General features: G+C 45.0%; 1 long non-coding RNA gene across 2 annotated transcripts; it reads left to right on the top strand.

Annotated features, from left to right (window-relative positions):
* Positions 1-1,685: 1,685 nt before the first annotated feature.
* On the top strand, positions 1,686-15,715 carry LOC311430866. Of its 2 annotated transcripts, none has more exons than XR_014689070.1 (5): positions 1,686-1,791; positions 3,657-3,790; positions 5,040-5,160; positions 14,288-14,416; positions 15,000-15,715. It is a non-coding gene; the product is annotated as an uncharacterized lncRNA (long non-coding RNA). The 2 variants fall into 2 exon arrangements; XR_014689071.1 differs by having other exon boundaries at positions 5,007-5,160.
* The last annotated feature ends 3,872 nt before the right edge of the window (positions 15,716-19,587 follow it).

Raw genomic sequence — 19,587 nt, 5'->3', positions numbered from 1 at the left:
AGCTGAAAAAAGCAGTCTGCTGACTTAAGGACAGCAAAATCACCTTGCGTGTGCTTCTCTGCACACCATTTTGTGCACTTTTACAATGGCCTGGGCTAGCTTGCAGCACTGGATGGCCGCTGTTATTTGTGGCTCTGTGGTCCCTCCATTCTGAGCCGGGACCTGTCCCCGGGTCTGCAGCCTGCCCACTGCTTTTTAATGGCAAACTTGCAGGTGCTGCCATCCTCCTGTCCCTCCTTTGCCCTGACCCCTGGGTCGCTGGACTGTAAAGCGATCCCAGCCAGCTGTCAGTCTATGTATAAACCACCAGCGTGCTTATGTAAGGGCTTACCCTGCATCTTCAGCCAGCTGAAGTTTCGTACTTTGTCCCTGCACGATTCCTTTCATAGCCCCCATGCATGAGGTTTAGGAGCCACGTGAAAGAGCAAAGAGCCTTTTCCTGTCTCCTGGCCAAAAGGAGCATTGCATTTCTCTGAGTATGCATGTGCATGTGTGCAGGACCAGGGAGGAGCAGACTTTTTGCTTGATGAGCCGCAAAATGGGGGCCACGTGTGGTGCAGATGGCTCACGTGGGGCTGCACATTAGCTCCAGCAGCACACCTCGTGTTTCTTGGCTGGGAGGTGGGGGATGCGAGAAAAATACTTCGTGTGATGCGTCATGAAGTCTGCTTCCCCCAAAAAATTAAAAAAAGGAAAGTACAGTGAGAATAATGGTTGCAAGAAGCTGCTCTGGGCAGCCAAGATCCCTTTGAAGTTGGCGTGCCTTTTGCTGCCTCCAAACTGTGCCGGAGCCAGCGTCACGCATTGCACTGTGATCACAAAGGGCTCTGCAGCAGGAATGGGGGCTGCATCACCCCAGCCCAGCTTGGTTTGCCTGCATGTTTCCTGCAAGCCCACTCATGTGGGGTGTCCCAAGTGCAGCATCGTGCCTTGAGGGGCTCTGCAAAGCAGCACGTGAATGCTGTGCGGAGATACAGTGTTTTTGGAAGCCACTGCACTTCCTTACAATGAAGACAAGAGAAAGCGAGCTGAGGGAAGGCAGGCAGATTGATCTGGGTGGGCTGGGGCAGCCGAGCAGCCTCCATTCATCCATCCCTGCCTCGTGTTCCCCCGCTGCGGCGCTGACAACTCATATATCCCCAGCACCGCGCTGTGGTTTCTCTCTGGCTCCGGGAGCCCGTGTGCCAAGTGCAGCTGATCGGCCTGCTGACCAGCTGCATCTGGTGCACCCAAAGCCAGCGAGAGGCTGTGGAGCGTGTGCTCCTCTCTGAGGGACAGCACAACGCTGGGCAGGAGGTGCAGGGGAAGGGCAGAGTCCTGCTTTGCTGCTCGCTCCCTTGTTTTCCCCCAGGATGAGCATTGCCCAGTCAGAGCAGGGGGAAGATGTCCATGGGCTTGCACAAGCAGCAGATCCAGCCCTTCCAGCCATGAGGAGGTATTATTAAGCCTTTTCTCCTCACTCTTTGCCTCTGTGCTTCTCTAAAACCCATAGCAAACATCAAGAGAAATTCCTGCACCTGGCATGGAGCCCACAACGACAGCAACAACCCTGGGATGATCATACACTCAGGCCAAGCATGCTTGGGCAAAGAGATGGCATCCTAACCTGTTCTCCAAGTCTGGGCTGCAGGTGATTAAGCAACAGCCGACGTGGCTGGGATTTTGATCACCTGCTAAGACCGATCAGATGGGTCATCTGAAAGACAGGCTGCGATGTTTTAAAAGAGGCTCCTCAGGAGTGGTTCCTGGAAATGGGAGGGTGGTGATTGCACCAGTCAGAGCTGCTATGGGGTAAGATTGGGCAGATGAAAATGTGGGGTTGAGGTGTTGGTTGGTGAAAAACTCAATGTGAGCTGTTGAGATGCGCTTGCAGCCCAGAAAGCCAACTGCATCATGGGCTGCCTCCAAACAAGTGTCTCCAGCTGGTAGATGGAGGTGACTCTCCCCCCTTTATGCCATTCTCCTCAGACCCTACCTGGAGTATGTGGACCCGTTGGAGCAAGCCCAGAGGAGGGCCACAAGGATGATCAGAGGGCTGAAGCACCTCCCCTGTGGGAACGGGCTGAGGAAGTTGGGGTTGTTCTGCCTGGGGAAGAGAAGGCTCTGGGGAGATCTTACAGTGGCCTTCCAGTGCCTAAAGGGGGCTACAGGAAAGCTGTGAGGGACTCTTTGTCAGGGGGTGTAGTAATAGGACAAGAAATAATGGTTTTAATCTAAAAGAGAGTAGATTCAGGTCACATTTCTGGAAGAAATTCTTTACTCAGTGGGTGGTGAGGCAGTGGCACAGGTTGCCCAGAGAAGCTGTGGATGTCCCCTCCTTGGAGGTGCTCAAGGCCAGGCTGGATGGGGCTTTAGGCAGCCTGGGCTGGTGGGAGGATTTGTAGGGGTTGGAAGTAGATGATTTTTTAAGGTCCCTTTCAACCCAAACTATTCTGTGGCTCTGTGATTTAGAGGTGGGTTGGATCTGCTCAGTGGAAGAAAGGTTTCAAACACTGGAAGGCTGATATCAGCTTCAGAAATGTCTCAGTATTGAAGAAATGGCATTAAGTCAATAGGTGTTTTGTTGCTATTTAGAGAGATATCTTCCTATATCTGTTAGAAATCAAAGGTATTACCTGCATAAATTTTACTGTGTTTCTAGGACCAACTGAAACGCTGTGTGTGTAATGTTTAAGTTTTGGGGAAAAAAGTCCTTTTCAGCAACTGGAGGACTGGCACTTGTCCTGGGAGCGCCGGGCAGCTGGACTGTGCAGTCCTGCTCCTATGAATGGGGTTTCAGGCAGAGTGCCTGCACCTGAGGCATGCTTGCCAGGGTCCCAGGAGAGGCACCGTGCTGGAGCTCGCTTATCCTTGGCAGCCAGAGACATATGGATGTGTCCAAACACAGCAGCAGCCCTGCCAGGGCTCTGATGCATGTAAATCACTCCAGCAGCAGTAATGCTGCCCATGCTCATGTGCATGCTGTGCCTTATGTATATAGGCACTTGGCATGCATCCCAAAGAGTTTTTTTTTTTTTTTTTCCTCATGTGTTGACTCCCTGGAGAGTCGCACATTGAATTTAGTTGAGGAAAATTTTAGGAAATGCCGTATCCATCCCTGTATCTCAGAGCCCTGCTCTTCTTAGCCTGACAACCCACACGTTCACTGGATTTAGTTACTGTGGAGAGAGCAGAGCAGTTGTGGTGAATTAATTAGTAACTTCCAGAGGTGTCACAGCCTCTAGAGCTGGGCTATTACCTAGAACACCTCAGAATAGTTGCATGCAGCTCCGAGCACAGGGGCAGCAGTGTTACCTGTTGAGAGGGGAAAGCCGGGCGAGATGCCCAGCCTGCTGCTTCTGCTGATCTCAGAGAGAGGATGATGAGGAGAGGGGGAGATGACTGGAAGGGATGGCTCCCACTGCTGCTCCAGGGTCCTGAAGCCCTGCGTTGCCTCAGCAGGCTGCAATCACCCCTATGCTCTTCAAATTCTTGTTGGGAGTTTTCATTTCTGGCACTGAGAAAGTGGTATCAGTTCAGCTCGCAGGGTCACTTCCATAGCCAGCTGTGTCTGTAATGAATTAAAAGTGCAGTAGGAGAGTGGATTTTTTTTTTCTTCTAAAAGGTCTGTCAGTCCAAGTCTTTCTTAATTGTTACACTTCACATTGATCTTGCAGAGCTGGAGTGACATCTGGAGATGATTCCCTTTCCTCCTCTCCTCTGCAGTGCAGGAGTGTGTGACCTTCCTCATCAAACGTAGATGTACCAGCTAGTCACGTGCCACTAATGCTGAATGAATCTGGGAAGGAAGGTAAGCGATGTACACCATAAACTTGCCTGCAAATCACATTGTATTTCTTTAAATATGGCCAATACAGGGATTTTATCCTCCTCATTAAGTTATCTTAAGAGCACCTAGAGGAATGTCTGACAATCTCCAGGACCCTTATCTGTCAATGAGAGTTGGGAACTTAAACCCCTTAAGCTCTGTTGATGGCTTCTCATACTTTTCTCATAAACTGCTACCGCAAAAACAATTTTGGCAGGGTTCAGAGGCTCTTACATGTGCTCTTTGGTTTCATTTTTTGAGCCACAATTACTTTTCTGGCCTGCACTGTTACTTATTCAGTTTTCCATGTGAAATCACAACCTAGCTCTGAAACAGGCTGGAATTCATTAAATCCGAGCAGGATATTTGGTTCTATAGATCTTGTTTGAGAGTTGGTTGGTGATTCTGATATATTATTACAAATTTACAGTTGTTCTTGGTTGATAATTATGTTCTAAGTCTGTCCTTCAAATTAATCTGAGAGCACACTCTAAACAGCTCTGCTATGGCTTTGGTTTAAATAAATTACTTACAGGAATGACACATTTGTTACTAATCCTCCAGCCTCTTATAGCCAAATTCTGTAATTCTCTCTCAGACTGGTAATTCTTTCTTATGCAAGCTGACCTACTGACTTCACATTTATTCACCCAGTTCAGACCACCACTTAAGCACATGGTTAATTGTAAACATGTGTTTAGGTCTCATTGACTTCAGCAAGGCTTAACTGCTGTCTTGAATAGGCATTCTTTTCCAAATCAGAGCTGGAAAATTAAATTTGTCCCCCTGTATAAAAGATCAATTCAACTGTTATGCCTCCAAAGGAAAACTGAAAGTTCTGTTGGATTAAGGCAGGATATACACTTAGTGTAATAACTATTGCTGAATACTTTGTCAAGTAAACTTTTATCCTGGAAGGAGTACCCTTAACGAAAGGGATAGCAATTTCTGAAAGTATCTGTGCAGAGACACAAAATGCATCTAAACTATCTGGCAGATAATAATTTTGGTGTCTGTGACTAGTGAAAAACCTCAAGTGGTGTTTCAATAGGACCACACCAAGGAATTGTAGAATTAGAAATTAATGATGAACAGAAGCAAGGCTTCTTATATTAAGAAAAAAAAGAGGGTTATGCATGTTTTATTTGGAGTGAATCATTGTTTACATGTTCTTTATTCCTGGTGCAAACACTAATAGAAGTGCTGGCCTGTCAACTCTCATTAAAAAAAGGAATAGGAAGAGGATCAAGTGCTGGCTGTCCATGTGCGTGGATGTGTGCTGCAGATCCTGGGGAAGCAGAACGCTTTTGCCTTCATTTTGGCTCTGTTGAGGTCTGACACAAGAGGCAGAGGTGAGTATGCTGAATATGGGCAAGATGCCCTCAAATCTGCCTCTGCTTCCCTCCCTCAGTGTGTATCTTGTGCAAGGCAAGCGGGCTGCAAGCATTGTTTGAGGGTAAACAGGTAGAGGATGTTGATGATTCCAGTAAGTGTACAAACTGATTTTCAAGCATGCTTGTATTAGGGCCATACTGTTTTATATCCACAAGCTCTGGTCTAATTTAGCTTCATGGCAGTAGCTTGAGTGAATAGTGTTCACCTGGAATGAACAAGGCTGACCATACTCCATGCTGGGTGTTGGTGTCTTTCCTCTGATGGCATGACCCCATGCTGGCATTCCATGTTCTTTTCTCAGGTGACAGAATGTAAGGAAAAGTCCTCTAGTTACACCAGGGAAGGTTTAGATTGGATGTTATGAAGAATTTCTTCATGGCGAGGGTGGTTAGGCATTGGACTGGGCTGCCCAGGGAAGTGGTGGAGTCCCCATCCCTGATGGTATTTAAGAGATGTAGACATGGCACTAAGGGTCACGGTTTAGGGATTTGGTAGGTCAGGTTGACGGTTGGACTTGGTGATCTTGAAGGTCTTTTCCAACCTAGGTGATTCTATGCATGTATACAACCCTGGCCAGTAGGGAAGCAAACTTCCCCACAGAGGTTAAGGTGAACTGGAAGGCTCTCAAAGGCTCTGCAATAGGCAGTGTGTGTGCAGTGGAGCAGACAGATCTTGCAGATGTGTTGCTGTGTTCAGCCTTCTGTGGGTACAAGCTTTATATCAGCATGTAAAATGGGGCTAAAAGACCCTGAGGAGGAAAATAGGCTCACAGAAAGCATTAAGCCCAAGCTCCGGCACAAAGTGAGCAGGATACTCCGGCACAAAGTGAGCAGGATGGAAATCTTAACAAGTCTCTCCTTACAGTTCTTACAAAAGCAGTAGAAGAAAGAGTTAACCTTTAAAAACATTTTCACCAATTACTTGGCTTTCCCATGACATCAGTCTTCTCAGTTTCTATAGTCCTTTGAAGAACAACATTACTAATAACTAACCTTGTGTATTTCATATAATCCTGAATTTTCCTTTGAGCCTTGAAGGAAAATCACAATTTCCCCTGTGTTAAGCTTCACTTTGAATTTGGAGTTTGAAATTTTATATGTAGGACATTGCAAAGGAGTCTTGGGAGAGCAAAAAGATTTTTGCTTCTCATGTTTGCAAAACACTTGGCATTAGTCATATGATAGCGTTTTAATTCTTTACCATCATTGAAGATACATGTGTGGTACATAAAGTGTGCCCAATGTATGGGATATACCTAAATATGCAGGTATATGATTAATGCACAAGCCAGGTGCATAGGCTATATACACAAGCAAAATGTTAGTCACTCTATCACCTTTTTTTTCTTTTTTTTCTCTGAGTTGTAAACTGTGTCTGTGGAAGGACAACATGATCCTTACTAATCAGATGGCTCAATCCAGAGGTATTGCTACCAGAGCACAGCTCCCATTTTAAGGTTCCCAGTAAATGTTGATGGTGACTAGACTAGAGCATCCCAAAGTACTCCAGATGCAGCGGAATAAGGGCCTAGTCATGTAAACACCAGGTGTAGTGCTTCTAATAGGGCCCTAAGGGCTGGCTTGTCACAGCAGTAGTGCGGTCTTGTGTGGGTGTAAGGAACGGTTAGTGGTTTCTGTATGTTGACCATGCTCATCTTCAGCAATACACTGAGATGTGTTTGCAAACCCCTCAGACTTGTGCTTCTGCTTGATTCTCCCCTCCTTCCCCCCGCAGCAGGCTGTCTTTTTGTGTGTGATTTTTTTTTTTTTTCCTTTTTCAGTGTGCACTTCTAGCCTTCTGTTCAACTCTCTAAGAGCAAATAAAGGAGTTGAATAAACTTGCTGATGCTCCCTATTTCATGGCCTGCTGATAACTACATGATAACCCTCTCCATTGGATTCTTCATTCAAAAAAAAGGGCAAAAGAGGGGGAAAAAAAAGAGAGCCTTTGTCAGCCTCGATAGCACTATTCACTGTTTTACCAACAAGTTACAGTGAGAACATCAGCTTCCTGTCCTTTCAGTGAAGCCCATTGATCTTTTTCCCTAGTAAACAGAACGGCTGTAGCTTTTGTTTGGCTTGTGCTTCCCATTTGTGCTGTGCATTTCAGTGATGAAAAGTGCTGTTGTGGCCATTCTGCCGAAGGAAAATCAGGACAATGGCAGTGGGACAATGAGTGGGAAACGTGTGGCAGCCATTGGAGGGGGACAGTGCCCCTTGGGCCATTGCCATAAACACAGTGACCTTTATGGAATGGGTCCCTGAGAGGCTCTAGTAAAACAGGAATGGGATTTCAGGCTGAGCATTGCTTGCCTCTCCTGTTAAATCAGCCCTGTGCAGGATGTGCTTGTCACAGCCTTCGACAAGCCTTTCAAAGGTGTCCAGGTGGTCGGAGGAACGTGGTGGCAGATCTGAGATCTCTCCGTCTTTGTTGCCTCCAATTATCAGTTAGTTATGACAAATTATTGTGATTAGGTGTGAGTTCTTAGCTGTGGACGTGTGCTAGAGCTGCAAGACCAGGGCTTCAGGAGCACCTTAACTAGTGAGGTCTCTCTGCTATAAGAAGCCAAGTATGGGTAGGTGAAGTCCCAAGCACAGGGAAGGATTGAGGCTGGACCAGGAGAGTCTGTGCCTGAGGAATGTGTGACTAGGATGGAGGGATGGGATTCGTGCAAAGAAATTGAAGCCTTTTTTCTTGCCTTTTTTTTTCTTCTCCCAGTGACTCAAGTGAGTAATGCTTTAGAAAACAGAACAGAGATCTGGGGTTTCCCTTGATGGTAAGATGTCCAAAAATATGTTACTGCTGGCAGAAAGCAACTGCATGCTTTATCTGATCTGAGGTAGCAAGAAACAAAGTGTTTTCTTGGCCTTTCCTGTATTTCAAGCTTTGTTTAAGCAAGCAAGTTTCTCCTTGTTGACTTTCATTGCATGCAGGTATTTTTCTTGGCCATACTGTCTGTAGAATTTGGTAAGCTTAAGTAAAAGAGAAATAATATAGCAAGTCTCAGGAAAATATTTCCTGTGAAATCCCAAATCCATTAAAATCAAGATTTGTTGATTTTTTTCTTCTGTTATTTTGTTTTGATAGCAAAACTTGATTTCAGTGGGATTCTGGCTTTTTCTTAACTGCTAGTTATCTATCTTGCAATGATGTTGGCTTGGCTTCTAGCCACAACTCTATGATGCCAGGAACCTGGCATCTACAGAACAAATATGAACCTTTCCCCTAAAGCTCACAGTTATGGCTGTTCACATTAAGATTTCCTAGACTTGTGTTGTCTACTGAAAGTCTGAAAAATTCTTTAGCTGCTGAGCTCATAGTATGGCTTGTGCAACTCCTTCTGGCAAAAAAAAGTATGTGAAAAGAATGGAAACAAGTTGCAAAGGTGCATCTCTACCAATACAAGCTTTTCTGTAGATGCTCTTGAGCTGTACTCATGGATTTGGGTTGTTCTTGTTAACATACAGAAGGTTAAGACCTTTGCAAGCACTATGAGACTGAACAACTGTTTTCTTCCTCTTGCAACTGTTGATGAACTTCTTGCCTCTCAGTCACAGTCCTTGCATGTGATTAGCCTATATATTTTTTCCCTGAAACTTGTAAAAGGAAACATTTGCAAAATAATTTCTCTAGACTGTTTGAGTCTCATAACTTCTTTTTGTGTAGAGCATATAAAATGTGGGAAATCTCATAATGGAACAGATTAGAGTAAAACTGGATTTTCCATGAATTACAACGTCAAACAGGGTTAAATGTTGAGGTGACTGAAATCTTGTTTCAAAATAAGTATAAAAAAGAAAAACCTGAAATGCGGAAGTCTTCAGATTTGATACACACCTATCATATGCTAATACTTTCTTTGCTGCTTTCATTGTAGGTAAATCTTGGAGAAATGTAGCTTTCATGAAGGGCAACATACAGCTGACCAACTTTGTGTGAGAAGCTTGTGTTATTAGACTTGGGCTCTTCTAAAGTATTATGCTATAGTTGAAAATGAATTTTAAAATCAGAAAAACACCTGTGAAATCTGAAAAATAAATGTCCAAATTTTAAACTTGGAAACATCTATTTTTATAGTCTGAAAAATATGTGTAGTGTACACCTGTTAAGTGAGAACAAGGTTATACAATATTGTATGCAACACACAATTCTTTCTGTGCATCTATTGTGGTAATTTGGTTGGCCATATAATGCCCACAGGCGTCCCCCATCCATGTGGAGGGTATGAACCTAAAGCACACTTTTGCAATGATAGCACCTGGGCTTGATTTCATCCCCTGATGCTGCACAACTCAAGTTTCTGGACCCATGAGTGCTTGACTTGTCCTCATTGCCTTCATGGGGCAAAGCAGTTTTGAGAAACTATATGCAGGCAAAAAATCTTAGTCTGGGTCTAAGGAAAGTGAAAGCCTATGGGAATTACTTCAACAGCTTTCAGGTGTTGTTCTTGCTGGTTTCCTTGCATTAGATAAGCCCAGGTATAAGGTGTGCTGGCAGAAATAGCAATATAGATCATACCTCCAAGTGAGGAGGCTCACTACCACAGTGTACGTTAAGCTTAAACAACAGCGGTAATGCAAAGCTGTTGGGTTAGTCAAGTGGCATAATCCCCCTCCCCTTTTTTGACTAAAAAGACACCAGACACTTTCCAATTTCGCTGTTAGGAAAAAGGCCAGAGCCTTACAGTGTCAAGCTCTGTTCCCATATAGCCATGTGGCCTCCTAGCCCCTGAGGATTTACCAAGGCATGTAGGATAAGACTTCTGAAGATGTGTGATCTGGAAATGCTCTTTTTTTTTTTTTTTTCTTTTTTTTTCCCCAGATGCTACCAAGACAGCCCTGCCTTGGGGGACAGGAGAGGGCTGATACTAATGCTTGGGTGGGACAGTACTGCCCAGCCATCCTGTGTTCCCTTTTCACCCCTGGGGCCTTTCCCTTTTTGTGGCTGATAACTTTCAGGCACACTGATGAGCATTACGAGTAACTGCGAAGCTGCGGGGTAGTTACTGCTGTTTTCTTTGCTCTGCCTGAGGTGCTGGGGAGGTGACACAAGGGCTGGCCACCTCCACCCTCTGGGGTGGGCAGGGTGGTGCATGGTAGCTGCTGGAAAAGGCAGGGAGGAGAGTCCTGGCCACCTGAGGAGTGAAGGAGGCAAGTGTGCCTGGGTTGCAATTAATCAGAAGATTTTGGCCAGAGTAAAAGGGTAAACACCCCCCTTCCTCAGAAGGTGCTGTGGGAGGCTTGCAGCCTGGAGATGGCCAGGTTCTGCTTCTTGTGCAAAAGGCAGGATCTTCTGCAGCTCGAAACCCTGCTTGCCAGTGGGGCTCCAGGCTTTGCACAGGGGCATGGGCCAGGTGGGGGTTTGAGGAGATCAGGGTGCTCCCTGGGGAGCTCCCCCTGAGCTCAGCCCGTCACTGCAGTGAGAGCTTTCTGCTCCTCTGCTCCCATCCATTCCTCTCTTCCCGATTTTATTTGCAGGCCCCAGGCTAGGGCCTCACGACAAGCACCACAGGATGGTTTTGGCGTGGGCAGATCTGTGTTTTAAAATGGCACCAGGCTGCACCTTTTGGCCACTTCTGTACAGTCTGAAGTTCATCTTTTTCTTGTTCTTCCTTCCATCTCTCTTTTTATTTCTATTTTTCCCATTGAATGATTAAAAATGGACATGCTTTGCCAAGACTTATTAAAACAGTCCTGCTGGCTGTCAGAAGGCTTGCATTAGAATTAGGGAAGGAGGGCTTTTAAATTTTTCCGTAGCATAAAGAAAATGGGGCTGAGGGATGGGGTAGGGATTAAATAAAGGAAAAAGAATGACAGGTGGTCTAAATCCAGTCCTGAGTTCTCCCCTTCAAAGTGAGGCTATCTCCTAGGTGCTCACATTCTCCCACAGAATTTGGGGGATTAGCACAAATTGTGGCCTAATGATGCGACCAAGCCTTTATGTTTCTGTTCTCCTCCTGGGCAGCTTGTGCTGTAGCCCTTAGGTATGCTCCAGGCTAAAACACTGTCAGGTGGAGCAGAGGCCTGGGGTGACAGAAAGAAGCAGGAGCTTTCCTGGCTGCTGCGCCATCCCACACAGCACACTCACAAGCAACTTGATGGCATTGAAATTTGCCTTTTTTTTTTTTTTTTTTTTTTTTTTTCTACTTGCCTCCATCTTTAAAAACTCTGGGGGGAGAAAAAAAAACAGGGGTGGCTGCTGCTGCTAATTCATGCTTGCTTGTTTTGAGAGGCCACATCTGAAAGGCCTTGTGTTTTTAAGTTGATATGCATCTTCCAGTGGCTTGCTCTTGCAGGTATGTTGCATATTTGTGCTGGGAAGACAATATTGCCCGTAGGGCTGGGTTGCAGGGAAGAGGAATGTGCTTCAGGGGGCTCGGTGGGGGGGATGGCATCAGCAGGGCAATAAAGCTGGGACAGAGTGGTCACACATGCAGTGCCAAAAAGCCACCAGGTACTGGTTAGGGCTGAAGCCTTCCTTCTAGGAAAGCCAAGCCTGCCCTGTAAGGAAAACCTACTAAAAAATAATAATAATAATAATAAAAAATCAAAGTAGGGCCCCAGAAGAATTTCCTGTAGATATCACAGGTGAGGAAGACAGAGCTTTAAAGGAGGATGGTAGTTTCTAAATCACTTCTGTAGCAGTGAGCAAATCTTCTGCTCAGTTAACCTGGCTGTGGGCTTACGTTGATGCAAATGCATATAACTTGACCAAATATGAAAATTCCTGTGTGCATATAAATCCACTGAGATGCAAGATTTTAATTTTCCTTTTTTTTTTTTTTTTTTTTTTTTTTTAACCAGAGGCTATTTCAGGAGTGCACTGGTCCAATATTTAGTGATGGGACTAATCAGTATGCAAAGAGTTGCATGGGTGCACAGAGGTGTATGCAACTTACTGCACTAGCCTAAATTGCTTTGATTAGGATTTAAAACCAATTCAATTTTGTGTGCACTACTTCAGAGTCACTACAGCAATACTGAATTGGTTTAAAGATACCAGTCAAGATCTCTGTTCAAGATGCTGTTTTGGGAAAGATGCAATGGTTGAAACCAGTCACGGATCATAAAGCATAACTTTCTTATTTTTTTTTTTTTTTCCCAACCAACACTTTTCATGTAAAATCAGGCTTGTGTTTCTTTAGAATTGTGCACTTCTCCTTCTGGCTCTGTTTTCCTTATTTTTTTTTTTTTTTTTTTTTTTTTTTTTTTTTTTTTCCTGTGGGAAAGGCGGATTATTGTGAGGAAGACATTTATATGAGCCAACCTGAAAGTAACGTAGGCTTCTATCCAAAGCTTGGAGAGCTGCGGAAATTTTCATGACAATTGAGAGGCAAAATAGCTGAACTTTACTGCCTTGTTGGCCTCTGCTGTTGGTATTGCACAAGCTGAGAGCATCATTTATGCTGATAGTTCTAGGAAAGAAGTGTGTTGTAGAGCTGGATAACACAGCCATAAACATGTGAGCGTGTAACCTTGGTGTTCCAGATTGAAGATAATGCCGCAGGACCTCCTAGTACTGCCACTGGAGGAAAGGCTTCTCAGTGGTGCAGGGATACATACAGACATCGCCTCCCTCGACGCCTTTTCCTTTGAGCTGGTCCTGTGATGCTCACGGAGGAAATGCCGGTACTGATAGGGCTGTGATTATATTTAGAAGCGGCGCAGTGGGAAGGAGCGGCTGCTTGGACGCAGCGACAGAATCGAAGCCAGCTGTAGCAGTGAAAGTCTCACAGGGTTAACCACAAAGTCTGCCTGCAGCTGCTGCAGCTCAATACCCAGCATTCACACGCGGCCTCCCCAAACTGCCTTGTGACATTTTTGATTCATGTCAGGGACAGAGTACCATTGTTAGGGGGGAAAAATAACTGTTTTATAAAACGTTCTGCAGGCTTTCAGTCATTTCAGTCTGTATTCTCTGCTCTGTGCCACTCTAGGTTGGAAAAAGTTCTCTTCACTTTGCTTTTCCAGTTGCTGGTTTTTTTTTTTTTTTTTTTTTTTTTTTTTTTTTTTTTTTTAAAGAGTGTTTCTGGCTTGATTTCTTTCAATAAAGAGCATGAGGTTCTCTGTAAAGCTCAGGAAGAGGCTCACGGTGGGCCTTGCTCTGCCTTTGTGGTGCTGTGAGCATGGAGGAGGAGGCTGAGGTTTCCGTGCCTCTTGGTGGTGTGAGGAGCAGCAGAAGCAACAGCCTGCCTCCATCAGCAGGAAGGACAGAGGGGTTCAGGGGATGGGCGTCCCCTCTCGTGACAAGCCAGAGGGAGGGTTTCTGAAGCAATTTTCCTGCTCGAGAAGCAGGCTGGCTGCTGCAGGTCTGATGTCAGGCCATCAGCCCCATTGCTCTGATCAGGCCGGAGCAGTGGGCTCTGGGGATGTTAGGCTCTGCTCGTTTACTTCTTTCAGTGCAGAGATAAAAAGCCTCTTTGTTTTTCAGATTTATGGAAAAGTTTTAAGTTGTTTGTCGCTCATTGCCCTGGGTAACCCCATACTGTGCTGCTAGCTGGAGCTCCAGGGCCGAACACCTAGCGGCTGGCGGGGACAATGGGATGCTGTGAAAAGGCCTTCCCATTCTTATTCTGCTGAAGGAAGTGCTGCTGCAGGGGCCTCTGTGCATTTTCACAGCCTTAATGCCTCATTTACTTTAAGCACGTACAAGGACTTGCAGTTTGAGGAAGCAAATTAAATTAATGCTGTTGCTTTTTAGTTTTTTTTTTTTTTTTTTTTTTTTTTCTGAAGTCATTCCCCCCACATCCATGTTACTGCAGATGCTCAGATATGGTTGGTTTGGAAAAAGAGAAGTCCTAGTGGAAAAAATAGCTTAAAAAAAAAAAAAACACGTCAGTGCCCCTTGCATCTGCTCTATTAGGACTTGAAGCAGAAAGGTCTCCAAGCCTGCTGTTATATGTTACAGAGCCTTGCTGCAGCCCCATGAAGCAGAGCTTGCCTGGACCATTGGGTCTGGGGTCTCCAGGCTGAGCAGTGCCTGGCTCTGCAGCAGAGTGGTGGTGGTATTCAGGACAGCTCTATGGAGAGCTGGTGCAGGCACCAGCAAAGCTTATTAACTCTGTCTCTGTGCTCTTTGAGACAGGCTGAACTGCTCCAGGACTAGGAGGAGCAGGAGAGCAGTGTACGTGCAGCGCTGCACCCCTACAGAGCTGGCCTGGGAACCTCTGTGCTGTGCCAGGCTCCATCCACAACCTGGCTAAAGCACCTGCAGGTAATTGGGAGCTGACTGTGCCTGACTGGAGGGCAGTGTCAGGTTAATTAGACATCTGCAGGCTATTCTTAAACCCTCCCTTTTTTTCTTGCATTCCCAAAATGGGATACTACTTAAATTTAAATAAATATATATAAAAGTAAAGACAAAAGAATTAAGACCTTCCACCCAGATTAGCATGGAACACTTTTTTTTTTTTTTACTGAAACGACTGATGTGGGCTGATTTAATCTTAGTAATTTCCCTTTCTCAGGTACTAAAATCTGTGGCTCAGCATGGCTATTTTGATTTTCCTGTTCCATGATTTACTTTCCATATTCTGCATTCATGTATTTTTCTTCCCTGATTCTTAATGTGCTTAGCCTGTTCAGATGAATATAAGATCTCTATAGTAGCATCTGAGATCGTAATCTGTCTATATCAAAGGCCAGAATTATTCCCTGTTGTTTGTAAAGGAATTATTTAATAAGTAATCCTTGTAAGTGTCAACATTACACATGAGATGACATAACACTTGGGGAAAGTAAGGACTAAGCCAATATTCCCACACCAGCTTCAAAGCTAAACATGCTTTCACATACAGATGCTTCCTATTTCTCGTCTGTGGCTTCTATTTCCCACTAATTGGAGTTGACACTGGAAGGACCAGTTCTCCTTTTCCTCCTCCTGGATGTTTTGATTGGAATGTTAATACCGTCCTCTTTCATTACCGGGCTGTGCAGAGCGCTGTTCAAGGTATAGGATCGGCTTTCCTGCAGAAGCTGCGCCTGCCCCGCGGGGTGCCAGAGCGGAGTTCATGCACAGCTGGCTACTGGCAGTGCAGCACTCCCGGTCCTTGTGCGCCTGTGCTTTTGGGAGCAATGAAATCTGGACCGAGATTTTTGTGTTGCTGGCCTATCCTGCCCAAAAGTAAACTTCCTGCTGAATGAGCACAGAGAGAATCGAGCTGTTCTGCAAGTAAAATACTGAAATCTTGGAAGCTGAACTCATGCAAAATATTTTTCCCTCAGAGTGTTTCTGCATGTTGAATACATCAATCTCTGCAAAAATCTGAGAGTGTTGGCCCCCAGGTGGCAAATAGCTCCTCCAAGGCTGAAAAAGCCTCCTCTGCTTCTTGCAGAACCTCTCCCCATCCCCGCCCCAGCTCCTCACCAGCATGCTGCACTGTGCATCCCTCCCAGACAAATTCAGCCCCCACCCCGAGAAGCATTAATGGATTTCTGTGGTGTGAATTCACAACATCAAAATGTCACCGGGAGTTTATTCTTTTTGCTAACAAGACAAGCCTGATTAAACCATCCTGCATCCTTGCTTTCCTAAAGCAGCCTCTGAGGTGGGGCTGTGCAAAGAAAAAAAAAAAAAAAGGAGGGGGGGAACAGCCAAATGCACCCTGTAGGTGCTCCCAGCCCCTTTGTGGGTCTGCAGGTTCTGGGGTGCCTGTGCCCCCCTTGGGAGCTGTGCAACTGCCAGGAAATTGTGATTTCTCTGGAGCTTACAGCTCTGCATCTCCCTCCGCTGAAATCACTGTACCCTACTGAGGGGCTGTTGGTATGTGGGTTTTTTTTTTTGGGCCTTTTGGGGATGTGGCTCTTTGTCTAATAAAGTAATAATACCTGAATCCAGTGGGGCTTTCAGCAGCTTTTCCTCCACAATTACAATGACACGTGGATCTCTGCTTCCACAGTGCTGACTTGCCAAATATCAAGCACTGCCTCATTCCATTTATTTTCAAGATCCTTTTGGCTCTGCTCTCAGCATTTGTCCCTAGGCGTATGTAGGTGCCATAAAGCCTAGAATGTAATGGGGCTGTTTTGTATAATCACCACACAAGTAATAACTCTATGAAATCTTAATGATCAACCTTTGCTTTTGTGCAAGTGCTATTTGCAGGCAAACTGATGGAAAATGTAGGTCCTGTACAGATCACTGGAGAGGATCCTGAAAATCTATCGCATGGATCTACTTATGTTTTCTGCATATGAGACGTGGAGGTGCACTGGGGCCTCTTATGATCAATGAGGAGCAAGAAGCATGATTTTCCTTCTACATGAGTCAAAGCAAGTGCCTTCAATGCTGGTTCACCTGGAAGGTCTGGCCTTGCCCTGGGCCTTGTATGTCCATGTGGCTGCCCTGTGTGAGGCCTTCCCGTGTCCCACAGGGTGATGGGCAGGCATAAAAGGATGAAGTGTCTCACAGGGCTGGGCTTCTGTTAGTACGATAAGAAAAGAGCAAAATTAATCTTGAGACAAGGCAGTTCTTCAGGCATTTTTCACTTTAGTAACCCTGTTGGTGGGCCCTCTGCGTCTTTTTAGACATTGCCAGCCCATGACCCTTTAATGAAGGCAATGTTGAGGCAAAATGGTTGCTCTAAGTGTTCATTTTAGACAACGAATGACACAAGGCTAATGTTCAGGTGTATTAGTTTTCAGACCTGTAAAATAGCTATTTTGAGAAAGCAGTGAGGAATGCTTTGTACATTTGCAGTGCCTTCTCTCAGTCTCTTGTTAAAGTTGAATGATTCTTACTTTTGTGGAAATGAGGGAGACACAGCCAATGCAGCCACAGGAGGCTTTATGCAAGCTTTCTTCACATCCCCAGGCTTAATTTGAAACTGTGTGAGGTCTCCTGTGGTCCAGGTCTGTGCTTCCCTTTAGCAGACACTGTGGTGCTAATTGTGTTATGGCTTTGCACGAAGGACAAGTGCTCCCCAGGGGGCATGATTATTCCTTCAAAATCATTTTCATCACTGATTTAAATTATATTTGATCTGAATATACTTTTTTGGAGGCAAAGTATGATGGTGTTAGCACAGAAAGCTTGGGACAGACATCATGTTCCTATATGTGTGTCTGTGACACCATTGCAATATGAATATGCCAACTAAATTTCTAAATTCCTTTTAAATTTCTTGTCCACTTGTTATCACAACATGGAAAGCAATGCACAATATCATGGAGCTATATCAAGTGTTTTTCCTTGTCTTCAATTCTCAAGTCCTCAGCGACTGTTTCCTAGAAAAGCGATACCCTCCTTATCTGTTCATTAACTCCTACTGCATATCACAAGACCTTCCTGCAATTTCCCATCAGGCATGACAAACTTATCTTGTAGACTTATGTAGTGATTTTGATGGCTGTAGAGACCTGTTTGTTTTGTTCTGAACTAAATTAATAACACTGCAATGGCACCCGCTCTACCACTGAACTTCTAAAACTCTCCTAATATACTAATCAGCATGTCAGTGGAATATTCTTTCTGGATAGAGACAAGCCTGGTGAAATGAATTAGACATTCACATGGCATTGCATAATTCAGAGAGCAGGTATGGTGCATATGATTTGCATTAATAGCCTCTACCGCAGCAGCTTCTCACAGGTCTCTCTCATTATATAGTATGTGGAAGCTTCCAGACTGTCAATCAATTACAGTAATTTCCTTTCCGTATTTATTCCATCACGATCATTGACAGTTACCATTAAGTGACATTAATACAATACAATCCCACCTTGCTTTTTCCAGTGCTCCTCTTACAGGGTGCTTAATCTGTGTAAGGCTGAGAGACTCCATTATAAGGGAGAAAGTATCTGCTCTCCCTTGCTCAGCATAGCGTAGTTCATCCATGGTGAGGAGGAAGATACAGCATGTGGTGTCATGGTGTCCAGCAAGCCTTCTGGGCTGCTCAGGAGCAGGGTCTGCTGGATCAGGATGGAAGTGGCTCCTGTCCATTGGTGAGCATGGACTGCTATGGGAGGCCAGCAGGCTTAAACCAGAGAAAATGCTTTTATTAATTGCGACAGCTCAGTGTAGCTCATGCAGTGTGTTTAGGTGCATCAGCTTGGGCGTTAGCATGGTCGTGTTCATAGATGCCTTACCTCATTGGATGCCAATGGACCTTTCTGGTGAAGTAGTCTGAGCTAAATTTGCTGATATAGTTACTAATGCTTAGGCATTCTTGTCAGAGAAACCAGAACTCTTTTATTGCTCCCTGCCTGTCCTTCCTGGATCATTGATGGTTTTGAAAACCTCCCACCCTTCCTTAGGTAAGTGGAGTTGAGAACTGTTCAAGCCCACTAACAGTAGCATCCTCTATCAAATAGGTGCAGTCCCAGTGGCCACACTACTACAGAGCAGAGGAATCTTCGTGCACTTTTCAAATAACTAATTTTTGGCATTGTCACATGGAAGCTAATGGCAACTGAAGGGCTCCTCCTTGCTCTTCCTTTGTGAAGTGTGTTATAGTACTTGTGGTGAGAAGTGAGCTACTGGTGGTCTCAGCCCTGATATTTGAGGTCTGTACTCTGAGAGGGCAAAACAGTGGGTATGAAACCTCTTAGTAAATGTTATCGGAGAAATATGAATGTGTTACACAAGCAAACGCTATGTGGCAGGTTAACTGGAGCATTGCATATGCTTCTGGCCATTGCTAGCTATCACTGGTCTTTTTTTAATCGATATTTGCTGAGACCTCTTCTGTGGAGTTAGGAAGGTTTTTAGCTACAAATTTTTCTAGGACCTCTTATCCCTTAGATCCCTGATGTCCTTTCCAAAAATTTAGAGGCTTAATTTTAAACTTGAAAGGTGATATTTTTCTTTCGGTAGATGGGAGAGGAAACATTTTTTGCAGGTCAAGAAAAAGGAATTGGATCCTCATCTCCCATTCTGCTATAACGTTCCTCTTCTGCTTCCCCCTCACTGTACTAAAAATGCTCTCTCCAGAATGCTCCCTTTGCATTTTTGCTGCCTTTGTTTGAGGGACTGTTTCTGCCCCTTTTCAGCTGTGAGGTGCTTTTCCCAGCTCGCTGAGCTGACATGATGAGATTCTCTTACTGCTCATCAGTAAACACTTCATCAGCAATTCTGCACATGCCGAAGGGTTTTTCTTCTTGTCTGTGCTGAATTTTCTGGTGCTTCTTTCTTCTTCAACTCTCCTCCTAGGTTGGATGCTTTTCCACTCATCCCCATTTCCCTCTTTGATATGTGTCACAGACTAAGCAGCATCAGTTGCCACCGTGTCCCCGTTCAAGGCCCTCCTAAAGCTATTGCTGCCAAATATGCTGGATGTCTTCTTCCTCGCAGTGCTCCACTTCCATCCTTGTCATTCATGGGTAACAGTTCAATGATCTTTCCCCTTCTCTGTCCACTGAGCTCATTTAAAATCCAAACAGTTCCTG

Source organism: Aythya ferina (genome assembly GCF_964211825.1).
Source record: "Aythya ferina genome assembly, chromosome: 2".
In the NCBI taxonomy this organism is placed as follows: Eukaryota; Metazoa; Chordata; class Aves; order Anseriformes; family Anatidae; genus Aythya; species Aythya ferina.
The sequence above is the reverse complement of the archived record's forward strand: the minus strand, read 5'-3'. Positions and strand labels throughout refer to the sequence as shown.